The sequence below is a fragment of the Stegastes partitus genome, unplaced genomic scaffold, assembly GCF_000690725.1.
Source record: "Stegastes partitus isolate 25-593 unplaced genomic scaffold, Stegastes_partitus-1.0.2 Scaffold2308, whole genome shotgun sequence".
NCBI classification, from domain to species: Eukaryota; Metazoa; Chordata; class Actinopteri; family Pomacentridae; genus Stegastes; species Stegastes partitus.
In genome coordinates, this window is record NW_007580039.1 from 16,496 (window position 1) to 33,250 (window position 16,755).

The window sequence follows — 16,755 nt, forward strand, 5'->3', positions numbered from 1 at the left end:
AGCTTTACAACTTTACACGTCTGTTTTTGCATCTGTTAAGACAGATTGAGATAATTTAGCTGTTCCTTCTGCTTGCAGGCTTTATGCTAAGCTAAGCTAGCCTCTAGCTGCATACATGCATGACTGTGGTATCAAACCTTTAATCAAAAACGGTGTGTGTTTCCCTAAACGTCACCGTTCTTCAAGCCAGAACCATCAGTTTGAAGGTAAGCGAGCGTTGCGTGAGGAACAACAACCCTCCCACCGGCCTCACTCCGCTGAACGAGCTCCATTCTTCTCCGTCTCCAGAAGCCTCTCCACACATAAAGCACCGAGCGGTCTCTTGGCAACCGGCGCATTATTCTATTCTATTAGAGGCTTCAGGATTAATAATTACGGTGTTTAATCTGAAGCGTGGCCGGTGTCCAGCCCCGGCTCCCGGTACGCCGCTGCGCCGTGGTGCATTCAGGTCTCAGGCAGCCCAAAGGGGTCGCCGAGGTCTCTAATACGCCTCCTTTTATGGAGCATCAGCAGCTGGAGGAAAGAAAAAAAAAACAAGAAAAGGTTCTCGCCGAGACTCCAAATAAAACAATTTACACACAACTGGGGACCTCGGCTCAAATCCTCCTGAGCTGGGAGCTAATTAAAATTGTGACCTTGCGAAAAAGGGGGGGATCATAAACAATTTTTATCCCCTTTGCTCTGCTCTGGCGTCTGTATCTGCCTCTTTTGTCTTCGTACATCCATTTACTGTACGAGTCTCGGGGGAGTCCGGCAGAGGGGAGAAATGATTTCACTCCGGCGGCTCGGCTAAGTAGCTTACAGTAGCAACAACCGGCCTCTTCAGCGCAGGTTCCTCTAATTAGTGTCACCGGCTAGAGCGCCACGATTTGAGCTGCAACACCGTCGACTTGTGCAAAAAGTTGGGTGTAGTTTTGGACACTTTGAAGGAAATGAATCACCGCCGCAGAGCGAAAATGGGTCAGTTAATACGACATCGACCAACGGCTTTGGGAGACGTATTGACTTTGTTAAAAAGAGGCTGACGTCTGATGAATACCTCGATCGGGCGAGTCGATCGAACTGGGTTCTGGGCTTGGAGACTGGGACATGTCAACTGAAGTCGGAGTAGATCCTGCAAAGATGAAATGAAAGGCTTTTTATTTAGCCGTAGTCAAATAACGTACACCTTGGCATCCCGCTGGGGTCACAGGTGGCGTTTAAATGTGTTTACCTTTAAGATACGGAGCTGTCAGTCGGAGTGGCAGCGGGTGGAAGCAGTCGAGTGTCTCGCTGAAGGACGTTCGGAGGAGAGGATAAACAGCTTTTGATGGATACACAGTCGCTGTCGGCTGGGATGGAACCCGTGACCTTTCCGATAAAGGAAGGTCTGTACACACTGGGGCACCCACCTCATCTCTTTTTGCACAGAACCAAGGTCAAGAGCGTCCCGTGTGCGTCGCGTTTGCCGTCGGTGTCAATGGGCCGAGCTTCGCCTCATAATCGCCACACCAATGGGAGGGATGTGACCACGTCTGGTGAGAGGAAGGCGGCGGAAAAATCAAAGTATTGTCGTTATTCTAATGAAGGGCTTGTTTCATGCACACCTCCACATCTGGAGAAGCACGTTTTAGATGCAGCTTCTATTTTTTGAAGTGAAGAACAACTGCAAGCACCACATCCCACGTTTTTCTGCTTTTCATCTCAACATGCCCGCTTCTAGGAAACCAACCACGCCGACCTTGTGTTGCTAATTATGGTCAACAATGTGCGCTGATCTGTGTTCTGTTGTATCTGGATGGTTTTAGTCAATAAAGGGATTGAGATATATTGATATGTTGCCGCCGATTATCAGAGCAAGAAACTGCACAGAAAGACAGAATCGTTGGATTTTCAGCTGTCCTTGAACGCATCATGTACGTAATCAAATTGAAGCCTAATAACAGTTGAATACAGTTACATTCAAAAGCTGTAAAAATGTAGTAAAATAGCATCTGTTTCTGTAAAATAATGTGTCCGCTGATTAAATACAACTGTGATTCTGTGGTCACAACTTGTTAAAAAAAAAAAAAAATTACTATTTGGAAAAAAAATATGTTGGCCTGTTTTTTTTCAGCTAACATGTAAATTCGTATTTTTTTAATGTGATTTTTAAATATTTTTTCCCCTAGATATTATCTGTGATTTTATAAATTAGAAAAATCCTGCAAGTTAATTTTTTATTTCTTAATACGTGTAATTTTTCTTTCAAAAATCAGCAAATATTTGTTTAAAAAAAAGAATAATAATGTTACCTAAGTTAAACAGTGTAATTTTATTTTTTTATTATTTATGTTGTTAATAATAATAGTTTTTTTTTTTAACTGAAGAAAAAAATGTACATTTTCAATACAAACATTGTGCATAGTTGTGGCATGTTCATTTTGTTTTCCTTACGGTTTGCATGTAAATTTACCAAAATTGTGATTTAAAAATAATGAAAATCACTAAAACACCAATTAAAAAACTACCTACAATTTTTCAACCCTCAATATGTAGATTTTTTCTTTCAAAAAGGCAAATATCTATAAATAATGAAGTTTTTGCGATTAAAAACTATACATATATAAATTTACAGTCAAACACTGTAAAAGCATACATTTGTAAAAACACTGATTTTTGATGTGGAAATTTTCAATTTTGGCCTTTTTTAGGGTTAACATGTAAATGTGTACATTTTCTGTGATTTTACTAGTCATCTGTAATTTATTAAAAATGGGGGAAAAAAATAAATCTGTCAATAACTGTCCACTGTGGGGCTGAAATAACACATTTCAAAACCAAAACATATATTCAAAACAACACACTTCAGTCTTTTTTTTTTTTTTACACAGTGCATTTTACCCTACACTGTCAGCCACACAATAAAATGTGCAAATATTCAAAAAAGACCTTAAGCTTCTCCTCAAACTCTTGAATTTTCAGGACACTTTAACTAAAGACATTCACCTGCATGAGCTGCATGGGGATAAATCACATCTCTGATAGGAGCTACTTTCACCTGTCGGCGCAAATTATTTAGAAGCGCTCTGATGTCAGGATGGAGGCCAATAAAAGTCAGAGACTATTAATGAGACTTTCATTTAAATGACTTCCCCGTCTGGTCTGAGGAGTTTTTAGAATGTCTGCAGGTGAGTTTTCCAGCAGAGTCCTCCCCTACCTGCTCCTGCGTCGCCGTAATGAGACACCGGCGAGTTGAAGGGATTCAGCCGGCGCTCTGCAATCTTCCACTGAGCCAAAGATCTCAGCAGCACCCTGAGAGGCTTCGCTCTTCTGATGCTTATTAATCCTGAGAATGAAATGAGGTTAACAGCGCTGAGTGGTTCAGAAACAGCCATCAGCGCTGTGGTGTGATTTTTGATCCGCCGATAGAAGAGACCCTTGAGTTTTTTGAGATTCTGACAGGAGAGAAGAGTCCGGACTTGTGAGGCGATGTGGCCCTGATTTCTGAAGTAATGATGTGTTTTCTCTTTTTTAAAGTGACTGACAGCAGCAGATTAAAAGATGTGGTTTTTGAGGAATGGGAAGTCTTTAGTAGACGAAATTCCCTCTCCGGTCATCGATTAAACCCCGAAAAACTCATCTCAGCGTGTCAGAGTCGCAAATTTAGATGTTTGTTTTTTTTTTAAACATGAAAAGAATCCTGTCTTTCCTCAAACTGGCTTAAATGCAATTCTACAATGAGTAAAACCACATTATAATACTGCTGTAATATAGCATGTTCAAAGCAGATTCTGATTCTGAAGAATAATGAAATACAAATCTGTGTTTTTCAGACTACAGTTTTAAAGTGCAAATGCTCAACCACCGTTTATTTCCTTCATCATGTATCTTGTAGGGCATTAAAAACACCATATCCTCATGTATGTTCATGTTCAGGTATCATAGGGTCAAAGCTGAACTGTTTCTTATACGTTAAACAACTCTATCTCATGTCATGTATGTTCTTTAAGGGCACCACTCATCTGTGGAGTTCCACAGGGTTCCATTCTGGGTCCTTTATTATTCTCCATTCATTTGCTCCCATTAGAACAAACAATGTAAATTTTAAAAAGGTGTAAAATCTTGTATTTAAAAACTACTTAATGGTCAAGAACTGCTTCTTTTTCACACTTTGGGATGGTGCTTTTTTTTAAAAAAAAAAAAATTTCAGATGTATTCTTTAAAGCTGAAAAACAAAAGGTTATCACTGGATCTGTGAAGTCTTACTGCACTTGATAAGGATCAGTGTAGCAGGATACATCTTCCAACATAAAAAACCCCATATGATCATGGAGACATGTTAAAAGAAAGGTGTAAAATGTTGTATTTAAAGTGTTTCCTCTTCTTCAGCTGTTGTCCAGACTTTAGGATTGTGGTTTATCAGTTTCATGTGTGTGCTAAAACACTGTCACTATTTCAATCGTTTCATGCAACCTCCATCGAAACATTGAGCTCGTCCAGTTTTCATGCAGCTTTTCCCTCATGGTGGCTCAAAATTTGACCTCTAAAGTTTATCCTCGACCTTGAAAACAGCAAACCAATCGCTCCTCAGGGTCCATTTAGTGTCAATTTTGTGGTTTTTCAGTGCATCACATGAACTTTTGGAACTGCTGTTTTCCGAGGTCAAGAGTGAACTCTGAAGGCAATTTTAGAGGCAGCACGAACAAGAAGTCCTTAGAGTGCTTGGGAAAAAATGGAAATTCTGATAAATATACAACTCCTAGCCTGGTTCAAGACCCGTGCATGGCTGTGCTGAGCCACTCCAACGGGCCCGCTGTTGTGCTCTGATGGCAATCTGTATTTTTCAGAGCAGCAAAGTAGTTTACAATGAGTGCAGACTAAGCTACACACTGTCAGGAAAATAAGGACAGAGAGGTTTTTTTTTTAACCCTGCATCAGCTCTGAACAATGAACTGCAGTTTCTATTTGCTGACAGTAATGTGAAGGTTAGAAATGCGTGCTAATTCTATATTACACAAAGTTGCCTAAATGTGGCATCACTTCTCATCCTCCTCTATAATTGTCTCCATTAATCCAATCAGCTTGTCATGGACAACTCAGGCTCTCTGCGTAAGATTCATATTCAAAGTATGTTTCATGCTTTATTTTTATGCTCTAATGCTTCTTGGTTATTTGTTTCATGTTTCTCAATGCATGACGCTGAATAGAATTTTGCTCATCCAGGCGTGTCACGAACACTGCACAAATTTATTGCTTCAGTAATTTGCATTTCATCCTTCTCAGATTACTATCTGTGCAACGGAAATGAAGGCCTGTAATTTTGTGACTCATACGTATCACTTTTGGGCCTAATCAGATTCTGCAGTATGGAACATGCCGAGGAGGAAATATGGGTTTTTATAATGTTGGCTTGTTGAATTCATCACTGCAGTGATGCTGCAATAAAATCATGGTCCTGTGATGTTTTCTAAAGAGTATATTTATCCTTAAAGCTCTTATATCAAATGTCTTTTGTCTGATATTGGATCAAATTATGATGCAATGCAGACGTTACAGCTCATTGTTTTAGCTTTGCACCTACAGTTACTTACTTTGACTCATTAATCAAACGTTCAGCAAAAAACATGAACAAACCTAGTTTATGCGACCAAGTTAGCAACATAATTAGAGATTTAGTCACTGGAGAGCGAGATATTTCCCTCAGGAGTCGGTGGAATCTCAAAAACAAAGCTAAGGCTTTTAATTATGTACAGAAACATGACTTCAAATGAATGCTAATGTTTTTCCTGTGAAAATATGCAAGTGTTTGCGAAAAATAATGAATTATATTTACTTTATAACTTTATAATATTTCAGTGTTGTGTGACAGAAAATAAAAGTATTATAGGGTTAAAACTGAACTGTTTCTTGTATGTTAAATAGCTCTACCTCATTAGGATATGTTCTTTTATGACACCACTCGCCTGCGGAGTTCCACAGGGCTCCATTCTGGGTCCTTTATTATTTTCCATTTGTTTGCTCCCATTAGAACAAATTCTTTGTCAGTATAACATTTGTGATGATGATGATACACAACTGCATGACAGAACCATCACTTCCTGCTACTATCCACTGCTGGTAAACAAGAGCGGTTTTCAATTCATGTATCTTGAAGCATTTTTGCTGGGCATTTTTGTTATTCTCTCATATTTTTCCTCACTGGTGGCTCATTTTTGTTGCAATGTGAAGTCAAGCACCTGGTATGAACGCTTCATCACAGACGATCTGTTCAAGGACCTTTAAAAAAGTTGAAGTTGCTCCAATTCTTTCTGTTTTTACCGTTTCTGGCTCTGATAAATGGTGTATTTTTTGGTAATTCTTTCAAAGCTAACTTGTCGTTCAAGCCCACTGGCAGGCTTTGCGGTTCGGAGGGTTAATGCTCAGATGACAAAGGTTGCATAGTCTTGTCTCGTTCACATCAGGCTGATATTTAAGGTCTCTTTTCTTTTTCTGACTTAGAAAAGGTCATTCATGCATTCGTAACCTTCAGACTCAATTACTGTAATGCACTTCATCAGTAGAGGAAATATTCACAGACTTCAATTAATCCAAAATGCTGCTGCTCGACTTTAAACTCGTTCTAGTAAAAGTGATCTCATTAGTCCAATTTTATTTATATAATAATAATATGCAGATTTTTTAAAATATACAAAATACATATTTTTATTATTTTCTTAATTTAGCTTTTTTTATTTATTTTATTGTTTACAATTTATTGACTTATTTCATTATTTTTTTTAAATTATCCATTTTATGATTTTGTTGTTTATTGTGGTTGTTTTGTTCTTTACATGCTTCACTCCGTCAGTCGGCTTGTTTTTTTTGTTCTTTGCACGGTGGTTATTTTATTTAGCTCTTTTATATATTTGGTTTTATCTCCTGCATCTGAAACTTTGCTTTGAGCAGCACCTTGAAACTTTCTCATAGAAAGGTGCTTCATAAATAAACGTATTATTACGATTGTCATGTACCCGACAAACGTGGCAGGCTTAACAGACACGCTTCTCCATCATCGCACATGCTCGCTATTTTCTTTTCCCCATTTTGTAGCTGTTTTTTCTGCAGCTTCTTCTTTTCCGGGAAAGATTTGAGAGCACTTAGAACGGCAAATTGAATACCTCTGGTGGTACAATCAGCACTAGAGCCGCAGAAGTTTATTAAAGTAATAATGGATTGCTGTTTGAAGACGGGGCCCTCTTTTGGGGGAACCTTCTCCAGAGCTGCAGATGAAGTTATCAGACACTAATTACGGAGCCTTCGTGAAAGTAAAGGTGGTGCAGCAGCAGCTCAGGATAGCCGTGCTTCATCCTGGAAAGTGTTCAAGGGCCACTTAGAAGTCTTTCATAGGCTGCGAGTGGGCCCTGAGCGGGACTTGGAGCACCACTGATCTACAGCTCCATGTGTCAGCGAGACCATCTGAGCACGTAATTAACCGGAGGAGCTGGCCTCGCTCGCTCGCCGCCGTGGCGGGAGCACAAAACTTTTCTTCGCCGCATGTTTGCATAGCGATAAGGAGCGTTTCACTGAAGGCGTGTCCCCACAGAGGACGCAGGTAGCCTCTGCTTGAATCACAATCACGAATGCAGGGCGACGGATTTCCGGCGCTGAAGATTAGCTCCCTTTAGTGTCTGAACTCATCCAGGAGACACATAAGTGAAATAGGGGTCATCGTGAATGAAAACCGAAGTCTGCAAATCTCCGAGCAAATCCTTCCGTCGTCTATTTATACATTCTTTTGAAAATCCCCGAGCAGCTCTCTCCTGTGCGGGCCGGAGCCGGTCGCGCTCATTCTGCTGCTCTGTACTATTTTTTATGGACGGCAACAATAGCTAAGCATCATGACCAACAACCATTAACGGCAATGGCACTCTTGGTTTCCGTCCCCCGGAGCGTTTGATGAAAGGCCGCTGTAGAGAAACACTGCAAACAGGCAGACGGTGATATTTGTTACCTGAATGACGCTTCGGGGCTTTGATATAGTGGCCAGGAAATATGAGCGCCCGCGTTTCTGCCCCATTGGCTAAGAGGAACATTTCCCCGCAGTCTCGCGATCAGTTTCCGAAGGTACGATTCTCAACCTCCCCTGCGGCGTTTGTCACCGCGCCGTGAAGTATCGCCCCTCCGGTCGCACGCCGCCGCACTAAAATGCATCATTCGGCGAGTTTGTCAGTTGGGGGAAATATGAGCGTATGCTTTATGTGCGAGTGTTACGACACCTTAAGCCAACCCTGACTGCCCACACCGAACAATAGCAGCTTCTTCCAAATCAGGTCGTAGCATTTGCATAGAAATTGGTTCTAGATCGGGAGATGGGCCCTCAAAATAAAAAAGCATCTCTCTCCCACTCGCTCGCTCTTTCTGTGTCGAACAAATAAACAGAGTCGTACCACGGAGTCGCTCCTCTAAGGCCCAATCACTTCAGAACAATGAGCCCTCCTCAAGGAAGTCAGAGGGGACGACATGATGAGAAATAGATCTAAGACGCTGCTTCATGTTTACCAAAAGGGTAAAGCGAGTGGCAACCGGAGAGGATTTAACATGCAGAAATCTTCTCTCCTCAGATATCTGCATGCCTTCGCTCCTCCAAGCTCCAGCCCCACTCGTTTCATATTCATATGTTGATTACATAAGGAGGTCCTTACAGTTTGGCAGCTGTTAAAAAAAACGAACGTCTTCTGCTTTGTTGAGAGCAAATAGACGGAGGGAGCAACAAGTCCTCCGAGAAGTCCGTTTGTCATTGCCTCTTAAGACCGTCTGTCTGATGCGGTATCTTTAGTAGCAAGAATACGTCGTTTCGTCAACCAAAGCCGACCTCTGCAGACTCATCAGATGTAGGATGCTTTCTATGGGTTTTCAAAATCTTCGTCGCTGCAGAAACCTGTAAAATTAAAGACTTAAGGGTTCTAAGTTCTCTTTAGATCGTGACATCGGGGTTCGATTCCTAAAGCTACCTTTAAAAAAAATCTTCTGTCCATCCGAAGTAATTCCAACATCCTGAAAAAGTTTTTATTTTTTGGTCATTTTAATTACTAACAAGTACAGTGGAAAATTTCAAGCTCTTTTTTTTTTTTTGCTTTCCTGTTGATAATTGTGGCATTTAGCTCATGAAAATCCAATATCCAGAATCTTAAATTGTTACTCATATGTTGATTATATAAGGCGGTTCTTACAGTTTGGCAGCTGTTTAAAAAAAAAAAAAAAAGAAGAAGTTTTCCGTTTTGTTGAGAGCAAATAGACGGAGGGAGCAACAAGTCCTCTGAGAAGTCCGTTTGTCGTTGCCTCTCGATACCGTCGATCTGATGCAGTACCTTGAGTCGCAAGAATACGTCGTTTCGTCAACCAAAGCTGACCGGATGGGTTTTCAAAATCTTCTTCACTGCAGAAACCTGTAAAATACTTCAGGGTTCTAGCTTCTCTTTCGACACGGAGGACAAATTGCTAAAGCTACCTTAAAAAAAAAAAAAAACTTCTATCGGTCCTAAATAATTCTGACATCCTGAACAAGTTTTTATTTTTTCATACTTTTAATTCAAATATGTCCTTTGTTCCTCGTGTAGTGGAATATTTCAAGCTTTTTTGTGTGTTTTCATGTTAATTGGGGCATTCAGTTCACGAAAATCCAAAATCCAGCATCTTAAATCGTTGGTATATTTCCTAATATTGATCTAAAAACCGATTTACAAAACAGAAACGTGCAACTTCAGAGACGTTTGTTCATTTATAAAGCCAGTACCTGATTGCAGCTCCTGTACCTTCATGTAATCACTGCATCAGTGCGTTATGCTGATCTAACGACAGGACTGTGTGAGTTTAACTTATTTATCTGTGAAATCTGATTTTATTGCAGTTAAAGGAGCAAAACAACTCGTGAACGCACCTCAGAAAAGCCCCGGATCCATTTGATGCATCTATTTAAATCTGGAAAAAATTCAGTTTACGTAAAACTAAACTGCATCTTTGATTCCATTCTGATGGAAATGTTTTTGCTCTGAATATCTGAGCACTGACACAGTGGGAACAGTTATGTTTCGTCCCTTTAGGTTTAGAGACTGGCTAGAATTTGGAAAAACATATTTTTTTAAAATTCAATCTTTTCTCGGCATGTTGGAAGCTCATCGGGTCCCAACGACACCAAACAAACGTCATTTTGCGGAGACTTCTTTTCCATTTTCACATTAGCTTCCATGATATTGGTTTAATAAAGTTCTGTAAAAGCCACATGCAGCGAGCAAATGTGGTTTTAATGACTCCTGCACATCCAAAGTATATTAAGGCTTCACCCTGTTGGCCACCGATTCTCCATCACGTCTTATCAGGCGTCTCTTATTATTTTCTGCGGCGTCGTTGGGATCGTAGTATTTTGGAGATGTTTGCAGTCATTTATTAAAGTGCAGGCCTTTCTTTTACATCTCTTGAGTACGTTTATTTAAAGGCAAGCGTTGTCTTTTGTCTTTAACCAAACCAAAGCGTCTCTTTGAAGAGCGCGTGGGCGGCGGCGGTACGGGAAATGTTTTTTAAAAAATACCCTCCCAACTGAAGGAGCTGACCGAGCCGGCGTGGAGCCTTTCATCTCCACCCTCACATCGATACCCCTGTCCCTGTGCTGTGTTCCTAGTTAGCGGCGGAGAGCTGTAGGATGCAGCGTTATTAATGTTCCCGCCGTCGTTTGATGTGGGAGTGCGGCGTCTCCAGGTGGGAGAAGCCATCCGCCGCTGATAGAGCAGGAGACGGGTTCATCCTCCTCCATCACCCTGGGCGTTTCATTTCCCGGACGGGAAGCCGGCGGAGGTTGACGGGCAAACTGCCGATCCAGCAGCAGGGGTCTGGAGGAGCGAGGCGGGGGAAATGGCGTCGGGCTGCGGAGGCGCTCAGCGGCGGTGACAGCTGCCTCAGCGGGCATCGTGAGCTAATGCCAGGCTGCCTGGCGCCGGCGTCCGCACCTAAAGAGCACCTTTCAGTCTCGCCTGCCACATCAGACGTGTGAGATCTGAGCCGTGTCGAGGCGAGTTCAGAGCGTTTTCCGACTGGAAACCCGCACCGACAAAACATTTACCCAAACGCATGTTGACAGCTAATAGGGCCCGATTAGGATTCCTGTCTGATCGGAGCGCAGCCAGAGGACGAGCTGAACAACTCGTCATGAGGCTGTTTTTCGAAAAGAGCTCAGCACCTTTACCTGTGAGCGAGGTGTCGGAGAAACCTGGCAGGAAGAAAACCCGATTCTCTGCTGACGATGTTTGTTTGTTTTTCTCAGGCCTCGTCCACACGTAGCAGAAAGGAAGACATCTTTCTACGATGTGTCCCGTCATCCACACAGATTTACGGCATTACAAACGATTCTTTCAAAAACCTGCGACCAAAGCGAAGACGTCAATAACCAGGTTTTAGGTTTTGAAACGTCACTGCCTGCAACATAATATGTTCTTTACATCACATATGCGACCTGTGTTTACATTTGGAAACAGCGTGGACGCCCTCAGACCTGCGTTGGCGTTGTCTCTGTTCCAGGCCCAGATATCGCTACATGTACAAGAACACAGGACGGCGTTAAGGACGGTTATTTTCCGCCACCTTGACGTTCCACGTCCGAGGCATGTTCTCCGTCAAAGACACCGGGACGCACTGCCAACTGGTGGGAGAACTTTGAGACGGAGGAATGGCGTGACATTTTCTGTATGTCCCGGTCGTCGCTTCTGTCGTTGGAGTTATGCGGTTTGGTGTGGCTGAATTCCTTTTCTAAAAACGAGGTGGTCACTTTCTAGACGGAGGGGGCAGGATATTGGGTCTTACAATAACCCTGCTCCGTGTGGACAAGGCCTCAGACGAATCCGGTCACCTTTAGATCATTTGTTTACACACACAAACATCTAAACCACGACTGCGCTTTTCATTTTCACTGTCAAACGAGCAGCTGTGTTGGACCGGACATCTGGAGGAGCGTCAGTCAGCGCGCCGTCACCTCAAATCACCGGCTGAGAGAATGACATTTTCACACGAAGGCGTACAGTTTACCTGAACGTGTGCGGGTGTTTTTTTCTTCTTTTTTTTTTACCTCGAGTGATTAAATTCCACTGACGCGACTGCAGCTGCTCCGTCATAATGGGTCGCTGAATAAAAGAACAGTAAGAGAAAGGAAGCCTTTTATTTGCGACTGAAAGAACAACCTGTGCTTTTGCTGCAACTCGCTCGAGAGAACAGGCTTTTGAATAAAAACAGAAAAGGTTTGTGACAAGGGAGAAGCCAGATCCAGCTCTGTTTGCCTCTGTCATTTTAATTACCGCCACATCTTTGGACTCGGACCGTGAGTGCAGCCCTGCAGCGCCGCCACTTAAGTGTCACCCGGAGTGCGAAATCCACACGATGTGTTTGACAAAAGACAAAGAAAAGAAAAGAACGCCGTCCTCGCCTTTTGAAATCCTGAGAGCTTTACCTGCAGGAGACGAAGGAGCGGCCCGGATAGCGGTACCAGCGGGGGGACGTTTTACAGCCGACCCTTAAACTTTACGGTAGAGAGGTCACCATGGATGCGGTAACGTGACCGGACGCCTGTTAACATGACTGACATTACCGGGCCGCGAGCTCCCCCCGGCGCTATCCGGCGTTTGTCTCCGTGACCCGACACAAAAAAAAAAAAGCCGCCGCCTCATTTCGATGCTAATGTGCCGTTATGGGTGTTTTCGGAGCCGCTGTTTATTATGTTCCGGCTTACCTGAGAGGCGCCGGCTAATCCCGCAGATCCCCGCGGAGCCGCCGCGCAGCCGAGAGGTCACGGAGATAGCGTTTAAATAGACTCCCGTACGATTCCAAAGGGACGACCGCGGGGCCTGTAAACAGCTGACAGATTCACCGTTTTCCTCCCTAAAGATGGCCGGATTAGCATCACCGCCGCTCCGATTGTTTTTCTCTTCTCGGGCTCGTAATCTAGACGCTCACGCGAGGCTGGTTTAGTGAAACTCAATCAGAGGCTCCCACCTGATCCCCGCAGAATCACAAAAACTTATTTAATTGCAGAGTTTTACCTCGTGAATATTGTCTACATTGTCGGCCCTCCAGGACAGAGAGGTGGGTTCAAACGTTGAGCGTTTAGGAGCCTCTCAGCTTCGTCGGTGCAGCAGGTCGACGCATGGAATCAATTTCACAACCATCCAGGTGTGAGAGTCTAAATCAGGTATTTGTTCAGCATTTTTTTTTCAATAACCAACTTTGGTCATCAGTATTATTGGATGTACAGCGAAATTGCAGCATTTTAGTGTCTGACACAGAGTTTTAGAGACAAACGTTGGTGCCATGGACTGAAAATGAACCAAAAAATCTGCTAAAATACCTCTAATGCATCCAAATTGCCTCGAAAGTTTCCCAAAGCAACAAAATCTTGCCCATATTTGGCTCAATTTGTCCAAAAACAATGACAGAAATGGTGAAAATACCTAAAATCCAACCAGAATACCTCTAAGCTCAAGACAAAAATGACTCAACTGTTGCAAAATTTGTACAAAATCCGTCATAAATGAGTTAAAATTCACCAAAAAATAATCCAGAACCACTTGAAAACTATCCAACACACCTCAACCCGATCCAAAACTTTGCCCATATTTGGCTCAGTTTGTCCAAAAAGGTCAAAAAACAGCCCAAACCCACCCAGAATGCCTCAGAGCTTCCTGTTCACGTTCATGAGGTGAGTTCTTTGGTGGGAATCGTCGCACATCCTTATTTCTCCGACTGTAGCTGTGAGGAGCAGCATGTGCTAAACAGGCCTCTCACGTCGTTTGCAGGTTCGGAGTCGGCTGCTGTCGCCCAGCGTGGCGCGTCTGCTGATTTGTAATCAGCGCTGTAATTTTATAGCCGTATTTCACTTATTTAATTAGCGCCGCTCCATCTTTTATTTAAGGGCTTACGTTGGAGCGAAGGGAGCCGTCCTCCTCCTGCTTCTGTTGTTTATTTATAAACGCAACAACAATAGAAAGGTTAAATATTGACGGAGCGTCGGGAGCTGTTTACGTACGCAGACGAATGTGGAGCTTCAGAGAGGAAGCAGAAAGGTCACGGTGAGGTCAGCCCCGGTGCTCTCCAGGAAACCGTCCAGGAATGACTCTGGAGCACGGCTCAGGGTTTCTGCACAAAGTCCATCAGCGAGCAGCGTCGGTTCATGACGTTAACAGCTCAGCAGCCGTCTATTAATCAATGTTATTTAATGGTTTCCCCTGTAACCACCCTGGAATGCTTTTTCTGTATGAAAGTGGAGCCTTTAGGAGCCGCGTTAGTGCTGATGTTCAGCTGCTTTGTAGACGTTTTCTCTCCAGGTTTGTTTTTCTAATGGTGCCACAAAGTGACTGTAAGACGTCAGCTTCATGTGTTTTCTACAGATTGCTCAGTTTCGTTGAATTACAGATACTACAAATAAAAAGAAGGTGTTCGTCTACATGGTAATCCTTCAAAACAGAACAACACTGAATAATGTCCACTTTAAAAAAATCTGATTTTAGACGTCGTATTCAGTTCGTTTACATTTTACTGTATAATTTCAGTTTATGCCGTATTTAAACCAGAAAAAAAAAATCATTATTTTACAGACATTTGCTCTTATTCAAAAGAAAATTATGTATTCTGTATTTTAACAATTGGAAAATGGTAAATTATTTTTATTATTGTTATTTTAAGTATTGTCCCTGTTTTAGTTTAACAAAAACACGTGTTATACAGTCACAGAAAAAAGGATCATTTATATCTACATTTTCCAGATAGTTGCTTTTATTTAAAAGAAATTTTATATATATTAAGGTTTGAAAAATGTTCTATCATTTTTGTAAATGTTATTTTAGATTTTCCTTGTTTGGTTCAATTACAGAGAGTGTCTCGTAAAATTGCAAAAAATAATAAAAAATAAAAGTCTTATTATTATTAAGCCAAAAATAACAGGCCCAAACTGTGACAACTGTTGACATAAATATATATATATATATATATATATATATATATATATATAATTTTAAAAATATTAATTCTTTCCTTCACCTTTTTACTGGATTTAATAAATAAATAAATAAAATCAACATTATTTTAATTTAATTATTTAATCCATATTTCATTTTGTAAATTAAGAAAAATGGTAAAACATTTTTTAAATGTTATTTTAAAGATTGTCACTGTTTTGTTATAATGTAGATAATATCTAATAAAATCACAGAAAAAAAGGATTTTTTCAGTATTTATAGTAATTTACTTCTTTTTTGTTCTTTACAGTAAAATTGCACCATTTCTACTGGATTTAAATCAGCAAGCATATCAGATATTTACAGTCTGTTATTTGAAAGCAAAATTATGTACATTACTTTAAAAACATATATATTTAAGTCATACTTATAGAGTTTCCCTGTTTTACACATCGACAGATAAAATAATAAATCAGATCATAACTATAGAAAAGAAAAGAAAAACGGACTAAAACTGTCCACAATATTCACTCAAGTATCTGTATTTATACAAATAATAATCTGTCTTTTACAGTGATTATCAGTTTAAGGTCTGTTTGCTTTTTTTTCTGTAATTTTTGAATGTATATTTTTCCAGCTTGTTCTGTTCACTCACTTTGGACCGACCGGCTCCAGCTCCAGCATCAGTTAAACCCCAGTATTCATCTTATTCATGCTCCTCTTCAGGAACATATCGATCCGTGTATTTGCTGACGTGCCTGGTGCCCAACAGCTGATCCTCGCGATGCCTTCGCTGCCAGAAAACCCCGTTGAAGAGCTTCCTCTCCATCTCTTCCACATCTAAAGAGAGCAAAAGGTGATGCTGAGGTGAAGAAACCACGGCAGCAGCCTTCCTGTTCCTATCTTTCATCCTAGACGTGTGAACACTTTTCCCCTCCCGACTCGTTTCGAGCTTCGGATCACGTTCGGGGAGCCCAGTCGGTTCTAATCACACTCTGCTTGTAGTGCTTCCAGCGGCCGTCGCTGTAACCGAGGGGGAACCGGCGGCGAGGAGAATACCAACCAGGACGCGGAGCGATGCTGGATCAGTACAGATAGAGTTACTGTAGCAGAGATCAAAGCCAGGCGCTCCGGAGCACCAAGATGAGACTTTCTTAATGAAATCTTAAAGTTTCGGGGTTCTCACGTCCGCCAGCAGATGGCGCCGAGTCGCCCGTATGGAGGAAAGAAGCAGTTTGCTCAATTTATGTCAAAAATAATTGTCAGAAAGCGACTGTCCTGTGGGAGTCGTGTTCGTGTGATTCCAACAAGCACCAAAGCCGCTCGGGCCTGAATTTACATTTATTGAGATTTGTTCCGACTCGTGTGAGACTCCTCGGCCCAGACTGACCTGGTAACCAAAATAAAAACCAAAAGGAGGATAGCGTTGTAGCTGAGGAAGCCTCTGGAGGAGCAGGTCGAGGCTCCTCCTCGTGTGAAAGCGACACAGAGGAGGAGGCCGTAGGCGACGAGCTGCTGCTGCCTCGAGCTGCTTCACCAGCCGGCACATACGACTGCTGCCGCCGCCGCTTCACACGCTGCTACACTGACATCTCTTGGCCTCGACGGGGAACTGAAGCAGGGCTGCACCGTCCACGGTCATGTCAGATAAAACATCTAAGAGCTGTGTGTTTATGAGGAGGCTGAGCTCTTTAACCAGAAGGAATCCTGTGTTTGGTTCATATGGTGTCACCTCAGAGGTCTCAGGTTGAACAGATGATGTCTGGGAGGAAAAACCACATGAACAGAAGTCTGTAGGTTGAACTGAGAGCTCACAAAACCAATA